Here is a 23,343-nt window from a genome sequence, read left to right on the forward strand (position 1 = left end):
TGTATGGCACACACCCTACGCTTTATTGGGGAAAAACTTTCCGGTGCGTGCACCCTTGCCGCGAGTGCTTTGAGGAACGGGTCCTTAGCAGCCTGCTGGGGGTGTCGCTGCCGGCAAGATACCTTGTCGTTCTCAACGCAGCCACTCGAACTATTGAGCGGACTCGAAACAGAGTAAGGGCGCAATCGATCGTGACAAGATTCCTTTCTCTGCAGGTTTTCTATACAAGAACCAAAATCATCCAAGGAAAATAACTTTACATTTAAAAGAAAATTTACTCAAGGTTTCACAACTTAGCTTTTCGCTGTTGTACTCCTTCCCGCAAGATGTCACTTCGAACGTCGCCCATTGGTGTCCATACTCCATACCATCTTCCCCCAGCAAACTTGCATGTGAGGGAACCTTCTATCCTTTGAGAAAAAGAAAGGAGAGAAAATAGGAACATGGAACCTTGGTGGTTCATCAGTACTTGCCGGAAACAAACGTAGTACAATATCTTGGACATGCATGCATATAGATAAACATGGGAACTGACAAGAACTGTACACACTTAAACTAATTCAACTGCGCGCAGGGTCTACGCCTGGATTTGTATAGAGGGTTATATGCCTTGCCGGCAAGGCTGGTACAAAAGGGGGTTGCCCGGGGACCCGGCAACCGCGACTTATGGGTAAAACTTGCGAAGATAGATGTTCGATATTCCAGGACTTTCTCACTAGAATGCCATATTCGGTCTCCAGGCGGACTGCGCCATGCCTGGTGAATCGCATTATCCGATAAGGGCCTTCCCACTTCAGTGTCAACTTGTTAGAATTCTTGGCTGACTGAACGTGTCGAAGAACAAGGTCGCCTTCCTCATGGCTTTGGGAATGAACCTTGCTGCTATGGTAGCGGCGCAAGGCTTGCTAGTAGCGCACAGCTTGCACAGCAGCCTGATGACCCACAAGTATAGGGGATCAATTGTAGCTCTTTTCGATAAGTAAGAGTGTCAAACCCAACGAGGAGCAGAAGGAAATGACAAGTGGTTTTCAACAAGGTAATGTCTGCAAGTGCTAAAATTGTAAGTAATAGAGTAGTTTGGTAGCAAGGTAATTGGTAATGAGCAAGTAACGATAGTAGTAAAAAAAGTGCAGCAAGGTAGCCCAATCCTTTTGAGGCAAAGGACTGGCCAAAACGCTCTGTTATGATAAGCAAACGTTCTTGAGGGTACACGGGATTTTCATCTAGTCACTTTCATCATGTTGGCTTAATTCGTGTTCGGTACTTTGATAGTTTAATATGTGGGTGGACCGGTGCTTAGGTGTTGTTCTTACTTGAACAAACCTCCTACTTATGATTAACCCTCCTGCAAGCATCAGCAACTACGAGAAAAGTATTAAGTATAAATTCTAACCATAGCATTAAACTTTTGGATCCAATCGGTCCCTTACGGAATAGCGCATAAACTAGGGTTTAAGCTTCTGTCACTCTCGCAACCCATCATCTAATTGCTACTCCACAATGCATTCCCTTAGGCCCAAATATGGTGAAGTGTCATGTAGTCGACGTTCACATGACACCACTAAGGGAATCACAACATACATACCATCAAAATATCAAACACATCTCAAGTTCACATGATTACTTGCAACATGATTTCTCACATGACCTCAGGAACAAGAGTAACTACTCACAAATGATAATCATGCTCAAGATCAGAGGGGTATTAAATAGCATATTGGATCTAAACATATAATCTTCCACCAAATAAACCATATAGTAATCAACTACAAGATGTAATCAACACTACTAGTCACCCACAAGCACCAATCTATAGTTCCGGTAATAAGATTGAACACAAGAGATCAACTAGGGTTTGAGATGAGATGGTGCTGTTGAAGATATTGATGGAGATTGCCCTCCCCAAGATGGGAGAGTTGTTGGTGATGATGATGACGATGATTTCCCCCTCCGGGAGGGAAGTTCCCAGGTGGAATCGCTCCGCCAGAGGGCAAAAGTGCTCCTGCCCAAGTTCCGCCTCAAGACAGCGGTGCTCCATCCCGAAAGTCCTCTCCTGATTTTTTTCTAGGTCAAAATGACATATATACCAGAAGATGGGCACCGAAGGTGGGCCTGGGTGAGCACAACCCACCAGGGTGCGCATGGGCTCCCTAGGGCGCCCAGGTGGGTTGTGCCCACCTGGTGGGGCCCCTCTAGTAGTTATTCGCTCCAATATTCTTCATATATTTGATAAAAAATCTCCATGAAGTTTCAGCTTGTTTGGAGTCGTGCAGAATAGGTGGCCTGGCATAGCTTTTCCAGGTCCAGATTTCCAACTGCCGAAATTCTCCCTCTTTGTGTATACCTTGCATATTATGAGAGAAAAGGCACTAGAATTACTCCAAAAAGCATTATTATGGATAAAAACATCATAGATAACAGTAGGAAAACATGATGCAAAATGGACACATCACAGCCTGAAGACGATCTTCCTCAAGGAGTGTAGCATCATCTTGCTGCAACTGCTCTTGCTCAAACTCGTCATAAGCAAGCACTCAAGGTGAGCCATGTATGAGTTCTGTGGGAGAACTGCTTCCGCCATGTATACCATGGAGAAAGGTCTCTGGCCAGTAGCTCGATTTGGTGACGTCCTGGGTGACCAAAGAACTGCCGGCAACTCATCAATCCTGCATCTTCCGCACTTGTGCAGCCTGTCAAAGGTTCTTGTCTTGAGGCCTCGCATGACTTCAGCATTTGCCCTTTCCGCTTGGCCATTGCTTCTTGGATGAGCAACAGAAGCAAAACATATTTTGCTGCCAAGGTCTTGGATATATTGCATGAAGGTGCGGCTCGTGAACTGTGTGCCGTTGTCAGTGATGACTCTGTTTGGCACACCAAAATGGCAAACTAGTCCTTTGAAGAACTTGAAGAGCTTTTCGATTGCGACGTACAAGTACTCAAAGTCCCCAACAGCACGGGGAAAAGGGCCCAATATGTCGAGGCCCCAGACCAAAAATGGCCAGGAAAGAGGGATTGTCTGAAGAGCTTGAGCTGGCTAATGCAATTTCTTTGAATGGAACAAACACGCTTCACACTTGGTTACTAGCGCAGTTGCATCCTAGGGGGCAGTGGGCCAGAAGAAACCTTGCTGGATTACCTTACCAGCAAGAGCCCTTGATCCTATGTGAGAGCCACATATGCCTCCATTTATCTCTGCCAATAGCTCCAATCGGTCCTCCCGAGGAATGCACTTCAATTTCATGTCGTTCGGCCTTTTTCTGTATAGGATATCGTCCACAAACTGACACATACTAGACCAATAGGCTACTTTCTCTTCTTCTTCCTGTTCTTTGGGGAGTTCCCCTGTTTGGAGGTATTGGATGATGTGTTGTGCCCATGCTGGAGCCTGAGGTTCGACAACAAGGACTAAAGGCATATCTTCTGCCACGGGAGCAGTTGTCTCTACAGCAAGGGCTCGAAGCCCCGCCAGAGCCTGTTGCCCCCCGGCAAGCTTGGCGTCGTCCCCGACAACTTCCTTCTTAGCGGCTCCTGGGAGCTCAGTGGGAAAGTACTTTCCGGAGCTCAACTTCCTTCGCTTATCTTGCCTTGCTGATGGTTCAATGGATGGCTGAGCCAGTTGGAGCACAAAAGTCCCTGGTTCCACAGGTAACTTGAGGGTAGCACATTTTGACAGGTCGTCAACAATGCTATTCTCTGCTCGAGGAACATGCTCTACGTGCAGACCGTCAAAACGCTCCTCCAATTTCCTCACTTCATCTACGCAAGCTTCCATCAGTGTGCTCTGATAATCTTTGTCAACTTGCTTGACGATAAGCTGTGAATCACCTTTGACGACGAGCTTCTTAATTCCAAGGTCTGCCGTGATCCTGAGACCGGCAAGCAGTCCCTCATACTCTGCAGTGTTATTTGTTAATCTCTCTCGGGGAAAGTGCATCTGGACTATGTATTTGACGTGCTCTCCGATGGGCGCGACAAGAAGCACGCCAGCACCGGCGCCTTGCAGCGAGAAAGCCCCATCAAAATACATAACCCACTCTTGGGTCGTCTCCTTGCCAGGGAGAGTGGTCTCTTGAATCTCCTCGTCAGGCGTTGAGGTCCATTCCGCAATGAACTCTCCCGAGGCTCTGCTCTGAATTGTTGAAGTGCTTTCAGACCTGAGACCAAAGCTCGACAGTTCCAACGCCCACTCCACAATCCTTGCAGTCGCATCTGGGTTGTGTAAGATCCGTTGCAACGGGAAGCGAGTGATGACGGTGATCTCATGTGCCTGGAAATAGTGGCACAACTTCTTCGAGGCCATTAGGAGGCCGAAGAGCAATTTCTGCACACCAAAGTACCTTGACCTAGCCCCCTGCAAAAGGGAGTAGACAAACTAAACTGCTGCTTCATTTGCTTGCGCAGGTCCCACCTTGCCGGCACCAGACTCCGTCTGGGAGGATCCTGGCTTGTCATTTGATGGCCTTGCCGCAGCTGCTGCTTCTTCATCGACTTCTCTCTACGCCACTAGCATAGCACTAACCAATAGATTCGTTGCCGCTAGATATAGCAGCAACGGTTCTTGCGGCTTAGGCACGACTAGTGTTGGCATGGAGGAGAGGTACCTCTTCAAATCTTGCAGCGCTGCCTCCGCTTCCGGAGTCCATTTCATAGGACCTTCCTTTTTCAAGATCTTAAAAATAGGCAGGGCGCGCTCAGCAGATTTGGAGATGAATCTGCTTAGAGCAGTAACGCAGCCGGCAAGTCGACGCACATCTTTGACTCATCTTGGTGCTTCAATCTGCTCAATCACCTTGATCTTGTCGTGGTTCGCCTCGATCCCACGCCGAGACACAAAGAATCCGAGAAGCTTACCGGATGGGACGCCAAACACACACTTCTCAGGATTGAGCTTGAGATTGTGATACGTCTCCAACGTATCTATAATTTATGAAGTACTCATGCCGTTTTATTATCATTCTTGGATGTTTTAGAGTCATTTTATAACAACTTTATATCATTTTTTGGGACTAACCTATTGGCCAAGTGCCTAGTGCCAGTTGCTGTTTTTGCTTGTTTTTTACATCGCAGAATATCAATATCAAACAGAGTCCAAACACCGCGGAACTTTTTGGAGAATATTTATGGACCAGAACCCCCAGGATGGGCCAGAGCAGCACTTGGGGGGTGCCCCGAGGGGGGCACAACCCACCAGGGCATGCCTGGGGGCCCAGGAGTGCCCAGGTGGGTTGTGCCCACCTCGGTGGCCTCCCGCACCCCCTCTTTATCCTATAAATTCACAAATATTCCGAAAACCCTCGGGGTTAACTTAGATCAGAAGTTGTGCCACCGCAAGGCTCTGTAGCCACCGAAAACCAATCTAGACCCCGTTCTGGCACCCTGCCGGAGGGGGGAATCATCTCCGGTGGCCATCTTCATCATCCCGGCGGCCACCATGATGAAGAGGGAGTAGTCCACCCTCGGGGCCGAGGGTTTGTACCAGTAGCTACGTGTTTAATCTCTCTCTCTCTCACTCTCGTGTTCTTGAGATGTCATGATCTTGATGTATCGCGGGCTTTGTTAACATAGTCGGATCATATGGTGTTTCCCCCTCTCTATCTTGTGATGAATTGAGTTTTCCCATCGAGATTTTGTTTTATCGGATTGAATACTTTTATGGATTTGAGAGCACTTGATATATATATATATATATATCTTGCAAATGAATACTCGTGCTGACAATGGGGTATCATATTGATTCACTTGATATGTGTTTTGGCACTCAACTCACGGATTCCCGAGGTGACATTGGGGTAATCTATGCATAGGGGTTGATGCACGTTCTTGTCTTTGTTTCTCCGGTAGAAATCTTGAGGCACTCTTTGAAGTTCTTTGTGTTGGATTGAGTATTATGAATCTGAAATTATTTGGTGTTATTTTAGTACAAACTCTTGGATAGGTCGATCTGAAAGAATAGCTTCGAGGTGGTTTCATACCCTACAAACGATTTCTTCTTAGGTTCTCCGCTAGATAGGAACTTTTGGAGTGATTCTTCATCACACTTTGAGGGGTGGTTATATGATCCAATTATATTTGCACTGTTGAGAGATTGCACTAGCAAAAGTACGGACCCTAGGCCTCATTTTCAAGCATTGCAATACCGTTTTTGTGCCCATTTACTATTTGCTACCTTGCTGTTTTTATTTATTCAGATTATAAAAATATATTTCTACCATCCATATTACACTTGTATCACCATCTCTTCACCGAACTAGTGCACCTATACAAATTTCTATTGTATTGGGTGTGTTGGGGACACAAGAGATTTCTTGTATTTGATTGCAGGGTCGTTTGAGAGAGACCATCTTCATCCTACACCTCCCACAGATTGATAAACCTTAGGTCATCCACTTGAGGGAAAATTGTTACTATCCTACAAAACTCTGTGCTTGGAGGCCCAACACGAGTCCACAAGAATAAAGTTGCGTAGTAGACATCAAGCTCTTTTCTGGGGCCATTGCTGGGGAGGTGAGTGCATGAAGGTATATATTTAGATCTTGCAATTGGATCTTTTAGTTTCTTGTTTTATCACTGGTTTGGTTTATAAAAGAAAACTACATGAAAATGGAATTGAGGTTGCATCATATTATTGATCATCTTTATTATATATTTCATGAAAATGATGGAAAGAAAAATTGTGCTCAAGTGTTAGAAGAATAAGTTAATAAAATGTTTGGCATAAAATCTTTGAAAGATGAGCATGATTGCAATGTTGTTGGTATGCATTCTTTTGAATATCCATGATGCTAATGATATGCAAAGCCACAAGCTTGGGGATGCTATGTTTGATGAAGATGATATTTTTAGTCCCCCAAGATTTGATGTGCAAATTTTTTATAATGATTGCATGCCTCCTATTTATGATGATTATATTGATGAAAGTGGATTTGGAGAGGTTGTGACTTTATTTAGTGATGAATCCACTATTTCGAAAGAGGTTTCAATTGATTATGACAAAGATTTGCTATCTATGATGATTATAGTGATGACATATATGTTATAGAGAATAATGATAACCATGAAACTTGTCATCATGATCTCAATTTTCACTCTCATGATAGTTATTTTGTTGAGTTTGCTCCCACTACTGTTGATGAGAAGAAATTTGCTTATGTGAGGAGTAACAAAATTTCTATGCTTATGTATCATGAAAAGAATGCTTTATGTGATGGTTATATTATTGAATTCATTCATGATGCCACTGAAAATTATTATGAGGGAGGAACTTATGCTTGTAGGAATTGCAATAATATCAAGTTTCCTCTCTATGTGTTGAAAATCTTGAAGTTGTGCTTGTTTTGCCTTCCCATGCTAGTTGATTATTGTTCCCATAAGTTGTTTGCTCACAAAATCCCTATGCATATGAAGTGTGTTAGACTTAAATGTGCTAGTCATATGCTTCATGATGCTCTCTTTGTGTTTCAATTCTTGTCTTTTATGCGAGCATCATTGAAATCAGCATGCCTAGCTAAAAGGCATTAAAGAAAAGCGCTTGTTGGGAAACAACCCAACACTTTTACCTAATGTTTTTGTGTGTTCACATGGTTAGGCTACTGTGGTAATCATGTTTTACAACTTTTGTTTCAATAAAGTGCCAATTAAAGCCTTTGGGATAGTGTGGGTGATAGTTGATTTGATCTTGCTGAAAAACAGAAACTTTTGCGCTCAGGAAAACAATTCCTATTTCTAATAGAAGCATGATAAAATTCTTATTCATCTTTTAGAGGATTAATAGACAAATTTCCCAGGTTTTCCTATTTTTCAGAATTTTTGGAGTAGCAGAAGTATGGTTGGAGTACAGATTACTACAGACTGTTCTGTTTATGACAGATTATGTTTTCAATGCATAGTTTGCTTGTTTTCTAGTTTCCATGGCTTATATTGCTAAATATAAATTGTGGAAATGATATGCTACGGTAGGCATTTTGTGATAACAATTATGAATCTTGTCTTTGACAGTACCAAAAGTGAAATGGTTTGCTCTTTATCATACTAACCTATCTCACAAAGTTCCATTAAGTTTTGTGTGATTGAAGTTTTCAAGTTTTAGTTGAGATGTCAATATGAGGAGAATAAGGAGTGACAAGACCCTAAGCTTGGGGATTCCCAAGGCACCCCAAGGTAATATTCAAAGAAGATCCAAGCAACTAAGCTTGTTGATGCCCCGGAAGGCATCCCCTCTTTCGTCTCCAACATTATCGGTAACCTCACTGGGAACTATGTTTTCATTCGTCACATGATATGTGTTTTGCTTGGAGCATCATTTTATTTTGTTAGGATTTTCTTGCTGTTATTTATAATAATGTTTTGCATATTTTATTTCAATAAAAGTGGCAATGATAGCCTTTTCCATGCTTATTTTGCAAGTATACATGTTGTTGTTTGAAAACAGAAAGTTTACCGATGTTGCAAAAATACCCTAGAAAAGTAAGAATGCAATAAAATGTTGAAACTTTTGGCAAAATAAGATCTTATAAATGTTCTAAAGTGTGGTAAATTTTCATGATGTTTGGAGTTAAAGAAGTATTGATACTCTTACATTCTTTACAGACTATACTGTTTGGGCAGATTGCTGTTATGCTTGCATTGTTTGCATATGTTTGCTTGTTTAATGATTCTATTTGAGGATAGGAGTACTAAATATACAAATGCATTCAGTATGAAATGTGGAATAGAAATTTTAGTGTTTTTCTACAGTAGAGAATGATAAGGTTTTTGCATTGGTTTATACTAACTTATCTCACGAGTTCTTATTGAGTTTTGTGTGGATGAAGCTTTTGAGGTTTGGGAAAACCGTGATATGAGAGGAATTAAGGAGACACAAAATCTCAAGCTTGGGGATGCCCAAGGCACCCCAAGATAATATTTCAAGAGGTCTCAAGCATCTAAGCTTGGGGATGCCTCGGTAGGCATCCCACCTTTCTTCTTCAACCATTATCGGTTAGTATCGGTTGAGCCTAAGGTTTTGCTTCTTCACATGATGTGTGCTATTCTTGGAATTTCATTTTACTTTGTTTTGCTTGCTGTTTTAATAAAGTACTTAGATCTGCAAGTTTTTAAATAAAATAGAGTCCTCAAATAGTTGCCAGGAAGGCTAAGTAAGCGGCATTCACATCCCGTCAGAGAAGCTCTTTTCTATGTCATTTACTCTTGTGCTTCACTTATATCCTATGAGTAAATTGTTGAATAAATTGAGTGTCATGAAGTTGAAATCATATCATTCCTAGTGTTAGCTTCACATTGGGTTTAGAAAGTGAAATCTTTTGAGGCTTGACAATCACAATATTGGTCATACAAGCAATTCACGAATAATTAGTATAAGGAAGAGAACTTTCACATATAAATACACTATCATGGAAATATTTTGTGATTGTGAGCCCCCATCAAAATATTATATGCCAAAATTGTTAATGTTGGACAAGGAATAAAATGTAATGTTTTATTTTTGTTCATATTCACATAGAAGTTATATTGTCATAGATCCTTCAACATGTGGTGCTTGCCCCCATCTTTGCTAGCCAAACATTCCGAACCAAGTAGAGATACTACTTGTGCATCCAAAAACCCTTAAACCCAAATCTTATTTTCAAGAGTCCACCATACCTACCTAAGGATTGAGCAAGATCCTTCAAGTAAGTTGTCATCGGTGCAGTAAGGCAATAAAAATTGCTTCTAAAGGTATGAGATCATTTAGTGTAAGAGAAAATTGAGCGTTGTACGAACTTGTGATGGTGAAGAATAAAAGCGACAAACTTCACAATAAAGGTTGCCATCACAAGGGGCAATACAATGTGACGTTCTTTTGCCCTAAGGGGTTGAGCATACAAACAAATAAGCGCATGGCAACTCTGCTTCCCTTTGCGAAGGGCCTATCTTTTACTTTTATGTATTTACTTTTATGCAAAGAGTCAAAGTATTTCTCTCTATTCCTTTTTATTTTTCTCTTTTGGCAAGCATCATGTGGTGAGGAAAGATCTAGGCACATATATCCAGTTGGATACGGAAGCATGAGTTATTATTGTTGGCATCACCCTTGAGGTGAATATGTTGGGAGGCAAAACAATAAGCCCCTGTCTTTCTATGTGTCCGGTTGAAACGTTTTGCTCATGTGTATGCGGTGAGTGTTAGAAATCATAGAAGACTATATGATGGTTGAATATGTGGAGCTCTTACTTAGACTTTGTTGAATAAGTTGAATTACAATTGCTTGGTGACTGAGAACATAGGTTGTTGAGTTTCAAGAGAATTCATTGTTTTAACCTTAACATGTGAATCGGTTGCTACTATAACATCAGAAGTTTTATAAGAAAGAGTTGTTGTCATGATGCTAGGAAAAGTGATTGAAATTATCATTGATCAAACTTATGAACTTTGCTAGCGCTCACACTTCATAAATTATTTCTTTTATCATTTACCTACTCGAGGTCGAGTAGGAATTAAGCTTGGGGATGCTGATACGTCTCCAATGTATCTATAATTTATGAAGTATTCATGTCGTTTTATTATCATTCTTGGATGTTTTACAATCATTTTATAGCAACTTTATATCAATTTTTGGGACTAACCTATTGACCCAGTGCCCAGTGCCAGTTGATGTTTTTTTCTTGTTTTTACATCGCAGAAAATCAATATCAAACAGAGCTCAAACACCGCGAAACTTTTTGGAGAATTTTGATGGACCAAAACACCCAGGATGGGCCAGAGCAGCACCTGGGGGTGCCTCAAGGGGGCACAACCCACCAGGGTGCGCCTGGGGGCCCAGGCGCGCCTAGGTGGGTTGTGCCCACCTCGGTGGCCTCCCACACCCCCTCTTTACCCTATAAATTCACAAATACTCCAAAAACCCACGAGCTTAACCTAGATCAGAAGTTCCACGACTGCAAGGCTCTGTAGCCACCGAAAACCAATCTAGACCCCGTTCCAGCACCCTACCGGAGGGGGGAACCATCTCCGGTGGCCATCTTCATCATCCGGCGGCCACCATGATGAGGAGGGAGTAGTCCACCCTCGAGGCTAAGGGTTTGTACTAGTAGATATGTGTTTAATCTCTCTCTCTCTCTCGTGATCTTGAGATGTCACGAACTTGATGTATCGCGGGCTTTGTTGATATAGTCGGATCACATGGTGTTTTCCCCTCTCTATCTTGTGATGAATTGAGTTTTCCCTTTGAGATTTCGTTTTATCGGATTGAATACTTTTATGTATTTTAGAGCAATTGATATATGTATTGCAAATGAATACTCGTGGTGACAATGGGGTATCATATTGATTCACTTGATATGTGCTTTGGCACTCAACTCGTGGATTCCCGAGGTAACATTGAGGCAATCTACGCGTAGGGGTTGATGTACATTCTTGTCTTTGTTTGTTCGGTAGAAATCTTGGGGCACTCTTTGAAGTTCTTTGTGTTGGATTGAGTATTATGAATCTGAAATTATTTGGTGTTATTTTAGTACGAACTCTTGGATAGATCGATCGGAAAGAATAGCTTCGAGGTGGTTTCGTACCCTACAAATGATTTCTTCTTAGGTTCTCCGCTAGATAGGAACTTTTGGAGTGATTCTTCATCACACTTTGAGGGGTGGTTATATGATCCAATTATATTTGCACTGTTGAGAGATTGCACTAGCAAAAGTACGGACCCTAGGCCTCATTTTCAAGCATTGCAATACTGTTTTTGTGCCCGTTTACTATTTGCTACCTTGCTGTTTTTATTTCTTCAGATTATAAAAATATATTTCTACCATCCATATTACACTTGTATCACCATCTCTTTGCCAAACTAGTGCACATATACAAATTGCTATTGTATTGGGTGTGTTGGGGACACAAGATATTCCTTGTATTTGATTGCAGGGTCGTTTGAGAGAGACCATATTCATCCTACACCTCCCATGGATTGATAAACCTTAGGTCACCCACTTGAGGGAAAATTGCTACTGTCCTACAAAACTCTGCGCTTGGAGGCCCAACACGAGTCTACAAGAATAAAGTTGCGTAGTAGACATCAGATTGATCTTGCGCAGATTTGCAAATGTTTCTTCTAAATCTTGTATGAGCGTTGCTTTCTCTTTGGTATTGACCACTATGCCATCCATATAAGCTTCCATATTTCTATGTAGCTGGGGCTCAAAACCGATCTGAACCTCTCTCGCAAACGTTGAACCATCGCTTTTCAACCCGAAAGGCATTCGTATAAAACAATATGTACCACATGGGGTGATAAACGCGATCTTCTCTTCATCTTCCTTCATCATGAAGATCAGATCGTACCCTGAATAAGCATCAAGAAACGACAACAAGTCGCACCCGGCAGTGGAGTCCACGATCTAGTCGATGCGTGGAAAGGGGAAAAGATCCTTTGGACAAGCTTTATTGATATTTGTATAGTCAATGCATAGCCTCCATTTTCCATTCGCCTTGCGCACCACAACCGATAGGCCAACCATGTTGGGTGGAGCACTCCTCTGACCAAACCTGTCGCTTCCAACTTCCCGATCTCTTCAATAATAAACTCTTGCGACTCCAAAGCTTGCTTCCTGACCTTCTACTTGACGGGCCGCGCATGAGGATAGACATCAACATGGTGCTCAGTCACCTCCCTGGGAACTCCGGGGATGTCAGATGCTTGTCATGCAAATGCAACGACATTCGCCCGCAGGAAGGCAATGAGTGCGCTTTCCTATTTGCTGTCGAGGGAGAAACTTATAGTGAAAGTTCCGCCCGTGCCATCCTCCTTGACGGACACCTTTTTAGTTTCTGGTGGAGCTGCCTTGGATTGCTTGTTCTTGCTGGTGGAGCTCTCTGGCACTTCCTCGATGGGAACGCATCACTCCAGGAGGCACGCTTGCTAGAGTGGGTGCAAGAGGTCTTGATGGTCTTATCCCCCCCGGGAGCTCCAGTGGTAGGAGCAGGCGCCTTAGCGGCAGGTGCTCCAACTGCCTCCCGGTAGAGTTGGTCGGCACAGATGAGCACATCCTTCTTGTTGGAGTTGACAGTGATGATGCTCATTGGGCCAGGCATCTTCAACATGTTGTAAGCATAATGTGATGCCACCATAAACTTGGCTAGTGCTGGACAGCCGAGGATCCCGTTATACGGCAATGGGATCTTGGTGACATAAAAAACGATCTTCTCCGTCCTGTAGTTCAGCTCGCCATCAATTGTAACTGGTAGTGTGATCTTACCCTTTGGCTGGCTCCTTGCCGGATTGATCCCTTGAAAAGTGCCTGTATCTTCGAGATCTTATCTAGGCATGATCATGTATATAGGCATCATGTCCGTGACAAGTAGATCGAAACGATTCTGCATCTACTACTATTACTCCACACATCGACCGCTATCCAGCATGCATCTAGAGTATTAAGTTCATAAGAACAGAGTAACACCTTAAGCAAGATAGCATGATGTAGAGGGATAAACTCATGCAATATGATGTAAACCCCATCTTTTTATCCTCGATGGCAACAATACAATACGTGTCATTTCCCTTTCTGTCACTGGGATCGAGCACTACAAGATTGAACCCAAAGCTAAGCACTTATCCCATTGCAAGAAAGATCAATCTAGTAGGCCAAACCAAACTGATAATTCGAAGAGACTTGCAAAGATAAACCAATCATACATAAAAGAATTCAGAGAAGATTCAAATATTGTTCATAGATAAACTTGATCATAAACTCACAATTCATCAGATCTCGACAAACACACCGCAAAAAGAAGAGTTACATTGAATAGATCTCCAAGAGAATCGAGAACTTTGTATTGAGATCCAAAGAGAGAGAAGAAGCCATCTAGCTACAAGCTATGGACCCGAAGGTCTGAAGTAAACTACTCACACATCATCGGACGGTCCATGGAGTTGATGTAGAGGCCCTCCGTGATCAATGCCCCTCTGACGGAGCTCCAGAAAAGGCCCCAAGATGGGATCTCTTGGGTACAGAAGGTTGCGACAGTGGAAATAGGGTTTCATGGTGCTACTGGATGTTTGCGGGGTACATGGATATATATAGGAGGAAGAAGTAGGTCGGTGGAGCAATGAGGGGCCCATGAGGGTGGAGGGCGCACCCAGGGGGGTAGGCGCGCCCCCTGCCTCGTGGCCCCCCTTGTTGATTGCTTGACGTCCACTCCAAGTCCTTTGGATCACGTTTGTTCCAAAAATCACGTTCCCAAAGGTTTCATTCCGTTTGGACTCCGTTTGATATTCCTTTTCTACGAAACACTGAAATAGGCAAAAAATAGCAATTTGGGCTGGGCCTCCGGTTAATAGGTTAGTCCCAAAAATGATATAAAAGTGTAAAATAAAGCCCATTATCATCCAAAACAGATAACATAATAGCATGGAACAATCAAAAATTATAGATATGTTGGAGACGTATCAAGCATCCCCAAGCTTAATTCCTGCTCATCCTCGAGTAGGTAAATGACAAAAACAGAATTTTTGATGTGGAATGCTTCCTAACATATTTCTCAATGTAATTTTTCTTTCTTGTGGCATGAATGTTCAGATCTGAAAGATTCAAGATAAAAGTTTAATATTAACATAAAAATAATAATACTTCAAGCATACTAACTAAGCAATCATGTCTTCTCAAAATAACATGGCCAAAGAAAGTTCATCCCTATAAAATCATATAGTTTGGTCATGCTCCATTTTCGTCACACAAGAATGCTCTCATCATGCACAACCCCGATGACAAGCCAATCAACTGTTTCATACTTTAGTAATCTCAAACTTTTTTCAACTTTCACGCAATACATGAGCGTGAGCCATGGATATAGCACTATAGGTGGAATAGAATATAATGAATGGGGTTATGTGGAGAAGACAAAAAAGGAGAAAGTCTCACATTGACGCAACTAATCAATGGGCTAGGGAGATCCCATGAATTGATGTCAATGCAAGGAGTAGGGACTGCCATGCAACAGATGCACTAGAGCTATAAATGTGTGAAAGCTCAACAAAAGAAAAATAAGTGGGTGTGCATCCAACGTGCTTGCTCACGAAGACCTAGGGCACTTGAGGAGGCCCATTGTTGGAATATACAAGCCAAGTTCTATAATGAAAATTTCCCACTAGTATATGAAAATGACAAAACAAGAGACTCTCTATCATAAAGATCATGGTGCTACTTTGAAGCACAGGTGTGGAAAAAGGATAGTAGCATTGCCCCTTTTTATTTTCTCTTTTTTGGGCCTTTTTTCTTTTTTTTCTTTGGCCTTTCTTTTTTTTATTTGGGACAATGCTCTATTAATGATGATCATCACACTTCTATTTATTTACAACTCAATGATTACAACTCGATACTAGAACAAGATATGACTCTATATGAATGCCTCCGGCGGTGTACCGGGATTGCGATGAATCAAGAGTGACATGTATGAAAAAAATTATGAACGGTGGCTTTGCCACAAATACGATGTCAACTACATGATCATGCAAAGAATTATGACAATGATGATGCGCGTCATAATAAACAGAACAATGGAAAGTTGCATGGCAATATATCTCGGAATGGCTATGGAAATGCCATAATAGGTAGGTATGGTGGCTGTTTTGAGGAAGATATAAGGAGGTTTATGTGTGATAGAGCGCATCGTATCACAGGGTTTGGATGCACCGGCGAAGTTTGCACCAACTCTCAAGGTGAGAAAGGGAAATGCACGGTACCGAAGAGGCTAGCAATCATGGAAGGGTTAGAGTGCGTATAATCCATGGACTCAACATTAGTCATAAAGAACTCACATACTTATTGCAAAAATGTACAAGTCATCAAAAACCAAGTATTACGCGCATGCTCCTAGGGGGATAGATTGGTAGGAAAATACCATCGCTCATCCCCGAGCGCCATTCATAAGGAAGACAATCAAATAACACCTCATGTTTCAAATTTGTTACACAAAGTTTACCATGCGTGCATGCTACGGGACTTGCAAACTTCAACACAAGTATTTCTCAAATTCACAACTACTCAACTAGCACAACTTTGATATCACTATCTCCATATCTCAAAACAATCATCAAGTATCAAACTTCTCTTAGTATTCAATGCACTTATATGAAAGTTTTTATTATGCCTAAAAGCAAATTGCCATGTTGTTCTAAAGGACTCTCAAAATAATATAACTGAATCATGAGAGATCAATTATTTCTATAAAATAAAACCACCACCGTGCTCTAAAAGATATAAGTGAAGTACTAGAGCAAAAACTATGTAGCTCAAAAGATATAAGTGAAGCACATAGAGTATTCTAATAAATTCTAATTCATGTGCGTCTCTCTCAAAAGGTGTGTGTAGCAAGGATGATTGTGGTAAACTAAAAATCAAAGACTCAAATCATACAAGACGCTCCAAGCAAAACACATATCATGTGGAAAATAAAAATATAGCTCCAAGTAAAGTTACCGATGAACGAAGACAAAAGAGGGGATGCCTTCCGGGGCATCCCCAAGCGAATAAAAATATAGCTTCAAGTAAAGTTACCGATGAACGAAGACGAAAGAGGGGATGCCTTCCGGGGCATCCCCAAGCTTAGCCTTTTTGGTGTCCTTGTATTTTACCTTGGGGTGCCATGGGCATCCCCAAGCTTAGGCTCTTCCCACTCCTTTTTCCATAATCCATCAAATCTTTACCCAAAACTTGAAAACTTCACAACACAAAACTTAAAAGAAAATCTTCGTGAGCTCCGTTAGTAAAAGAAAACAAACCACCACTTCAAGGTACTGTAATGAACTCACTATTTATTTATATTGGTGTTAAACCTACTGTATTCCAACTTCTCTATGGTTTATAAATTCTTTTACTAGCCATAGATTCATCAAAATAAGCAAACAACACACGAAAAACAGAATCTGTCAAAAACAGAACAGTCTGTACTAATCTGTAGGTTTCGAGTACTTCTGGAACCCCAAAAATTCTAAAATAAATTTATGGACGTGAGTAATTTATCTATTAATCATCTGCAAAAAGAATTAACTAAATATCACTCTCCAGTAAACAATGGCAGCAACTCTCGTAAGCGCTAAAGTTTCTGTTTTTTACAGCAAGATCAAAAAGACTTTCCCCAAGTCTCCCCAACGGTTATACTTGACACAAACACTAATTAAACACAAAAAACACAACCAAAACAGAGGCTAGATAAATTATTTATTACTAAACAGGAACAAAAAGCAAGGAATAAAAACAAAATTGGGTTGCCTCCCAACAAGCGCTATCGTTTAACGCCCTTAGCTAGGCATAAAAGCGAGGATAAATCTAGGTACTGTCATCTTTGGTAGGCAATCCATAAGTGGCTATCATAATAGATTCATAAGGTAATTTAATTTTCTTTCTAGGGAAGTGTTCCATGCCTTTCCTTAACGGAAATTGGAATATAATATTCCCTTCCTTCATATCAATAATTGCACCAATCGTTCTAAGGAAAGGTCTACCAAGAATAATAGGACATGAATGATTGCAATCTATATCAAGAACAATGAAATCTACAGGCACATAATTCCTATTTGAAACAGTAATAACATCATTAATCTTTACCATAGGTTTCTTAATGGTGGAATCCGCAAGGTGCAAGTTTAGAGAACAATCATCAAATTCACGGAAACCTAGCAAATCACACAATGTTTTTTGGAATCGTGGAAACACTAGCACCCAAATCACACAAAGCATAGCATTCATGATCTTTATTTTTTATTTTTATAGTAGGTTCCCACTCATCATAAAGTTTTCTAGGGATAGAAACTTCCAACTCAAGTTTTTCTTCATAAGATTGCGTCCAAGCATCAATGATATGTTTAGTAAAAGCTTTATTTTGACTATAAGCATGAGGAGAATTTAGCACAGATTGCAACAAGGAAATAACTTCTATCAAAGATCAATTATCATAATTAAATTCCTTGAAATCCAATATAGTGGGTTTGTTGCTATTTAAAGTTTTAACCTCTTCAATCCCACTTTTAACAATTTTTGCATCAAGATCTAAAAACTCCGAATTTTTGGGACGCCTTCTAACTAAAGTTGACTCATCTCCAGTCCCATCATTATCAAGATTCATATTGCAAAATAAAGATTTAATAGGGGACACATCAATCACTTTTAGATCTTCATCCTTATTATCTAACCCTTCTGGTTTAGCGGCCATCTTATTAACTAAAATGGCTTGCTTATTAGAAATTTGGGCAATTAATTTTTCAAGATGAACAAACTGAGATTTCAAACCTTAAAATTCCTTAGACATATCATCGAGCTCTTTATTCATGAAACTGATAAAACCATTTTGTTCTTTAAGCTCGTTTCTAAAGAAATTATTATGCTCAAATTGCAAGGACATAAAACTTCTGACGTTGTTTTCGATTTCTTCCAACCTTCTAAGATGAGGATCAACACATTTTGGTAAAGCCATAAGGGCAACAAGCAACAAGAGGCAAGCAAAAAAGAGGCGAACGAAAAAGATGGGGCGAATAAAACGGCAAGGGTGAAGTGGGGAGAGGAAAACGAGAGGCAAATGGCAAATAATGTAATGCGAAGGATAAGAGTTGTGATGGGTACTTGGTATGTCTTGACTTGGCATAGATCTCCCCGGCAACGGCGCCAGAAATCCTTCTTGCTACCTCTTAAGCATTGCGTTGGTTTTCCCTTGAAGAGGAAAGGGTGATCAGTAAAGCAGCGTAAGTATTTCCCTCAGTTTTTGAGAACCAAGGTATCAATCCAGTAGGAGACCACGCGCGAGTCACCTCGTACCTACACAAACAAATAAGAACCTTGCAACCAACACGATAAAGAGGTTGTCAATCCCTTCACGGCCACTTGCAAGAGTGAGATCTGATAGAGATGATAATAATAAGATAAATATTTTTGGTATTTTTATGATATAGATTGGAAGTAAAAGATAGCAAAATAAAGTAGATTGGAAACTTGTATGATGGAAAATAGACCCGGGGGCCATAGGTTTCACTAGTGGCTTCTCTCAAGATAGCATAAGTATTACGGTGGGTGAACAAATTACTGTCGAGCAATTGATAGAAAAGTGAATAATTATGCGAATATCTAGGCATGATCATGTATATAGGCATCACGTCCGTGACAAGTAGACCAAAACGATTCTGCATCTACTACTATTACTCCAGACATCGACCGCTATCCAGCATGCATCTAGAGTATTAAGTTCATAAGAACAGAGTAACGCCTTAAGAAAGTGACATGATGTAGAGGGATAAGCTCATGCAATATGATGTAAACCCCATCTTTTTATCCTCGGTGGCAACAATACAATACGTGTCGTTTCCCTTTCTGTCACTAGGATCGAGCACCGCAAGATTGAACACAAAGCTAAGCACTTCTCCCATTGCAAGAAAGATCAATCTAGTAGGTCAAACCAAACTAATAATTCGAGGAGACTTGCAAAGATAAACCAATCATACATAAAAGAATTCAAAGAAGATTCAAATATTGTTCATAGATAAACTTGATCATAAACCCACAATTCATCGAATCTCGACAAACACACCGCAAAAAGAAGAGTTACATCGAATAGATCTCCAAGAGAATCGAGGAGAACTTTGTATTGAGATCCAAAGAGAGAGAGAACAAGCCATCTAGCTACTAGCTATGGACCCGAAGGTTTGAAGTAAACTACTCACACATCATCGGAGGGGCCATGGAGTTGATGTAGAGGCCCTCCGTGATCAATGCCCCCTCCAGCGGAGCTCCGGAAAAGGGCCCAAGATGGGATCTCTTGGGTATAGAAGGTTGCGGCGGTGGAAATAGGGTTTCGTGGTGCTCCTGGATGTTTGCGGGGTACATGGATATACATAGGAGGAAGAAGTAGGTCGGTGGAGCAACGAGGGGCCCACGAGGGTGGAGGGCGCCCAGGGGGTAGGCGTGCCCCCTGCCTCGTGGCCTCCTCGTTGATTACTTGACGTCCACTCCAAGTCCTCTGGATCACGTTTGTTCCAAAAATCGCATTCTCAAAGGTTTCATTCCGTTTGGACTCCGTTTGATATTCCTTTTCTACGAAACACTAAAATAGGCAAAAACAGCAATTTGGGTTGGGCCTCCGGTTAATAGGTTAGTCCCAAAAATAATATAAAAGTGTAAAATAAAGCCCATTATCATCCAAAACAGATAATATAATAGCATGGAACAATCAAAAATTATAGATACGTTGGAGACGTATCAGTCATCGCGGGCATCAACCTGCCGAACTGGCGTCCGCTGCTGTTGTGGTGGAGGAGAGTGTGATACGTCTCCAACGTATCTATAATTTTTGATTGTTCCATGTTATTATGTTATCATTCTTGGACGTTTTATAATCATTTTATATCATTTTTGGTACTAAACTATTGACATAGCGCCAAGTGCCAGTTGCTGTTTTTTTTTGCATATTTTTACATCGTAGGAAATCAATACCAAACGGAGTCCAAATGTAGCAAAACTTTTTGTGGATTTTTTGGACCAGAAGACATCCAGTGGGCCAGAGAAGCGCCTGGGGGGGTGCTCCGAGGGGATCACAACCCACCAGGGTGCGCCTGCCCATCTCGGGTGCCTCCCGAACCGACTCTTTGCTCTATAAATACCCCAATATTCCAGAAACCCTAGGGGAGTCGACGAAAATCAATTCCAGCCGCCACAGAGTCCAGAACCATCAGATGCAATCCAGACACCATCACGGAGGGGTGCATCATGTCGATTGGTGCCTCTCCAATGATGCGTGAGTAGTTTCTTGTAGACCTTCGAGTCAGTAGTTAGTTGCTAGATGGCTTCCTCTCTCTTGTTTGATTCTCAATACAACGGTCTCTTGGAGATCCATATGATGTAACTCTTTTTGTGGCATGTTTGTCGGGATCGGATGAACTTTCAGTTTATGATCAGATCTATCTTTTTATCCATGAACTTAATACAAAGTTATTTGGCCAACTTGATCTCTTATATGCATGATTGCTTATACCCTCGTATTTATTCTCTGATATTTGGGTTTTATTTGGCCAACTTGATCTATTTATCTTACGGGAAGAGGTGCTTTGTGATGGGTTCGATCTTATGGTGCTTGATCCCAGTGACAGAAGGGGAACCGACACGTATGTATCGTTGCCATTAAGGATAACAAGATGGGGTCTATTTCTACATAAATAGATCTTGTCTACATCATGCCATCGTTCTTATTGCATTACTTTGTTTCTTCATGAACTTAATACACTGGATGCATGCTAGATAGCGGTCGATGTGTGGAGTAATAGTAGTTGATGCAGGCATGAGTCAGTCTACTAATCTTGGACGTGATGCCTATATAATGATCATTTCCCGGATATCATCATGATTATTTGAAGTTCTATCAATTGCCCAACAGTAATTTGTTTACCCACCGTTTGCTATTTTTCTCGAGAGAAGCCACTAGTGAAATCTACGGCCCCGGGTATCTTCTTTAATATATTTGCCTTTGCGATCTATTTTCCTTTGCTTTTATTTTCAGATATATTTAACCAAAAATACAAAAATACCTTGCCGCACTTTATTTTATTTGGCGTTCGATCTACTAGTTATTATAACTCTCTCACGTCCGTTTGCCAATTTTTGGCGCCGTTACCCGAAAGAGATTGAAAATCCCTTTAACACGCTGGGTTGCGAGTATTTTTTATTTTTGTGCAGGTGTTGTTTACGTAGTGTTGCTTGGTTCTCCTACTGGTTCGATAACCTTGCTCTCATCACTGAGGGAAATACCTACGGTCGATGTGCTGCATCATCCCTTCCTCTTTGGGAAAATACCGACGTAGTCTAGTATACATCAGAATGCACCATGGTCGCACCACCTCCGATCCTTCGGCCATCGGCACGCGCCAGCCCGGTGGACCGCCGCCGCGAAGGCTCTGCCTGCTGTTTCCCATCTCTATCGACGAAAACTGATGAGGGTCTGAATAGCATCTCTCCATTCTTCGAGCTTCTCCGCAGCGGGAGGAAAATCCAGGAGTAGCTACACTCGCGCCAACGCCTCCGCTGGTGTAGGTGGCAGCGACAGGCGTGAAGAACGTGAGGTGCTCTGACTCCTAACTGTGTTAGAAGGAGCTCTGTCACGATCCCGCAACCGCGCGCCGCTTCCACCGGCATCTTGGCGTGCATGCTGGCCCCGGGCATCCCGGGAATGATGCTGAGGGCTCTTTCCATGGGGACGCTTGGGGTCACGAACGTCGCGGTGCTGCTCATCACGCATGCGCCGGCGGGGGTGTCTTGGAGGTCGTTGCGCCGCCTGTATGCAGCGCGACTCCATCCTTGGATCCAGCGGTGTGCAAGCCGTCGTCGCGGTCGCGGACGATACCGCTCGCCTGGCTCCGGTCGCCAGAACGTCGTGAAAGCTCATGATATCCACCTCCTCCTCCACCCGTGTACATCCCTTCTCCCGTCCGTGTTGGTACGGGCAGATTGGCCGCAGACGAACCAATCGCCGTGATACCCTTCTTCTTGGGAAGCATGATGATGAAGATGTTGAAGAAACTGACGCGCTAAACTGCTAGATCAGGTTTGCGCAACCTCTTGCCCCTACCTGGCGCGCCAAAGATGTCGGGGAAATGACACCTATGGGATCACGTGGATCCCTTCTGTGATTTGGCAGAGAAAGAGGAGTGTGCAAAGAGCAGATCCAATGATCAACACGGGGAATTTTTACCCAGGTTCAGGCCGCTAAGAAGTGTAAAACCCTACTCCTGATTCTAGTCTATTGAGAGTTCTTGAGCTCTGGCTAGTTGCTACACATGCAAACTGGGCCAGAAAGTCCAAAAGTCCTTTCCTGTATCGCCTTGGGCCTCCTTTTATACCAAGGGGCTACCACAGTGGCGTACATGCATACATGAGGTGTAAAGCTGCTACAATGCGCATACTTATCCCTGTCGTCTTAGGACAAGCACATTCAATGCACCATTAACGTGTCCCTAACTTTATCAGGGACGGAAACAAAGCTCGTCCCTTACGTCGCCGCCTCACCCCATATCTACATGCATCCAGGATGACGAGGCATGCAATGCCAGGCTGACTGGCTAGCCGTTGCGCTGGAGCGGTGATAGGATCTTTGCGAAGATCTGCATGCCACCACGCAGGGGCTTGCCAGGCTAGCAGGCTAGTCATTGTGCTGGAGCGATGGTACGGCGGGTGAAACCTTGCCGTGTGTGAGCCTCGCCGTGGCCTCGCAAACGTCCCCGGCAAGAATCTTGTCGGGGCCTCACAAACGTTCCCGACAAGAATCTTGCGGGGAACTTCGCCGTCTGGTCTTCACAAAGATCTGCATGCCGCCATGCAGATGCCCCTGGATCTTGGTCTTGACATT

This window comes from Triticum urartu, chromosome 4 (assembly GCF_003073215.2).
Source record: "Triticum urartu cultivar G1812 chromosome 4, Tu2.1, whole genome shotgun sequence".
NCBI lineage: Eukaryota > Viridiplantae > Streptophyta > Magnoliopsida > Poales > Poaceae > Triticum > Triticum urartu.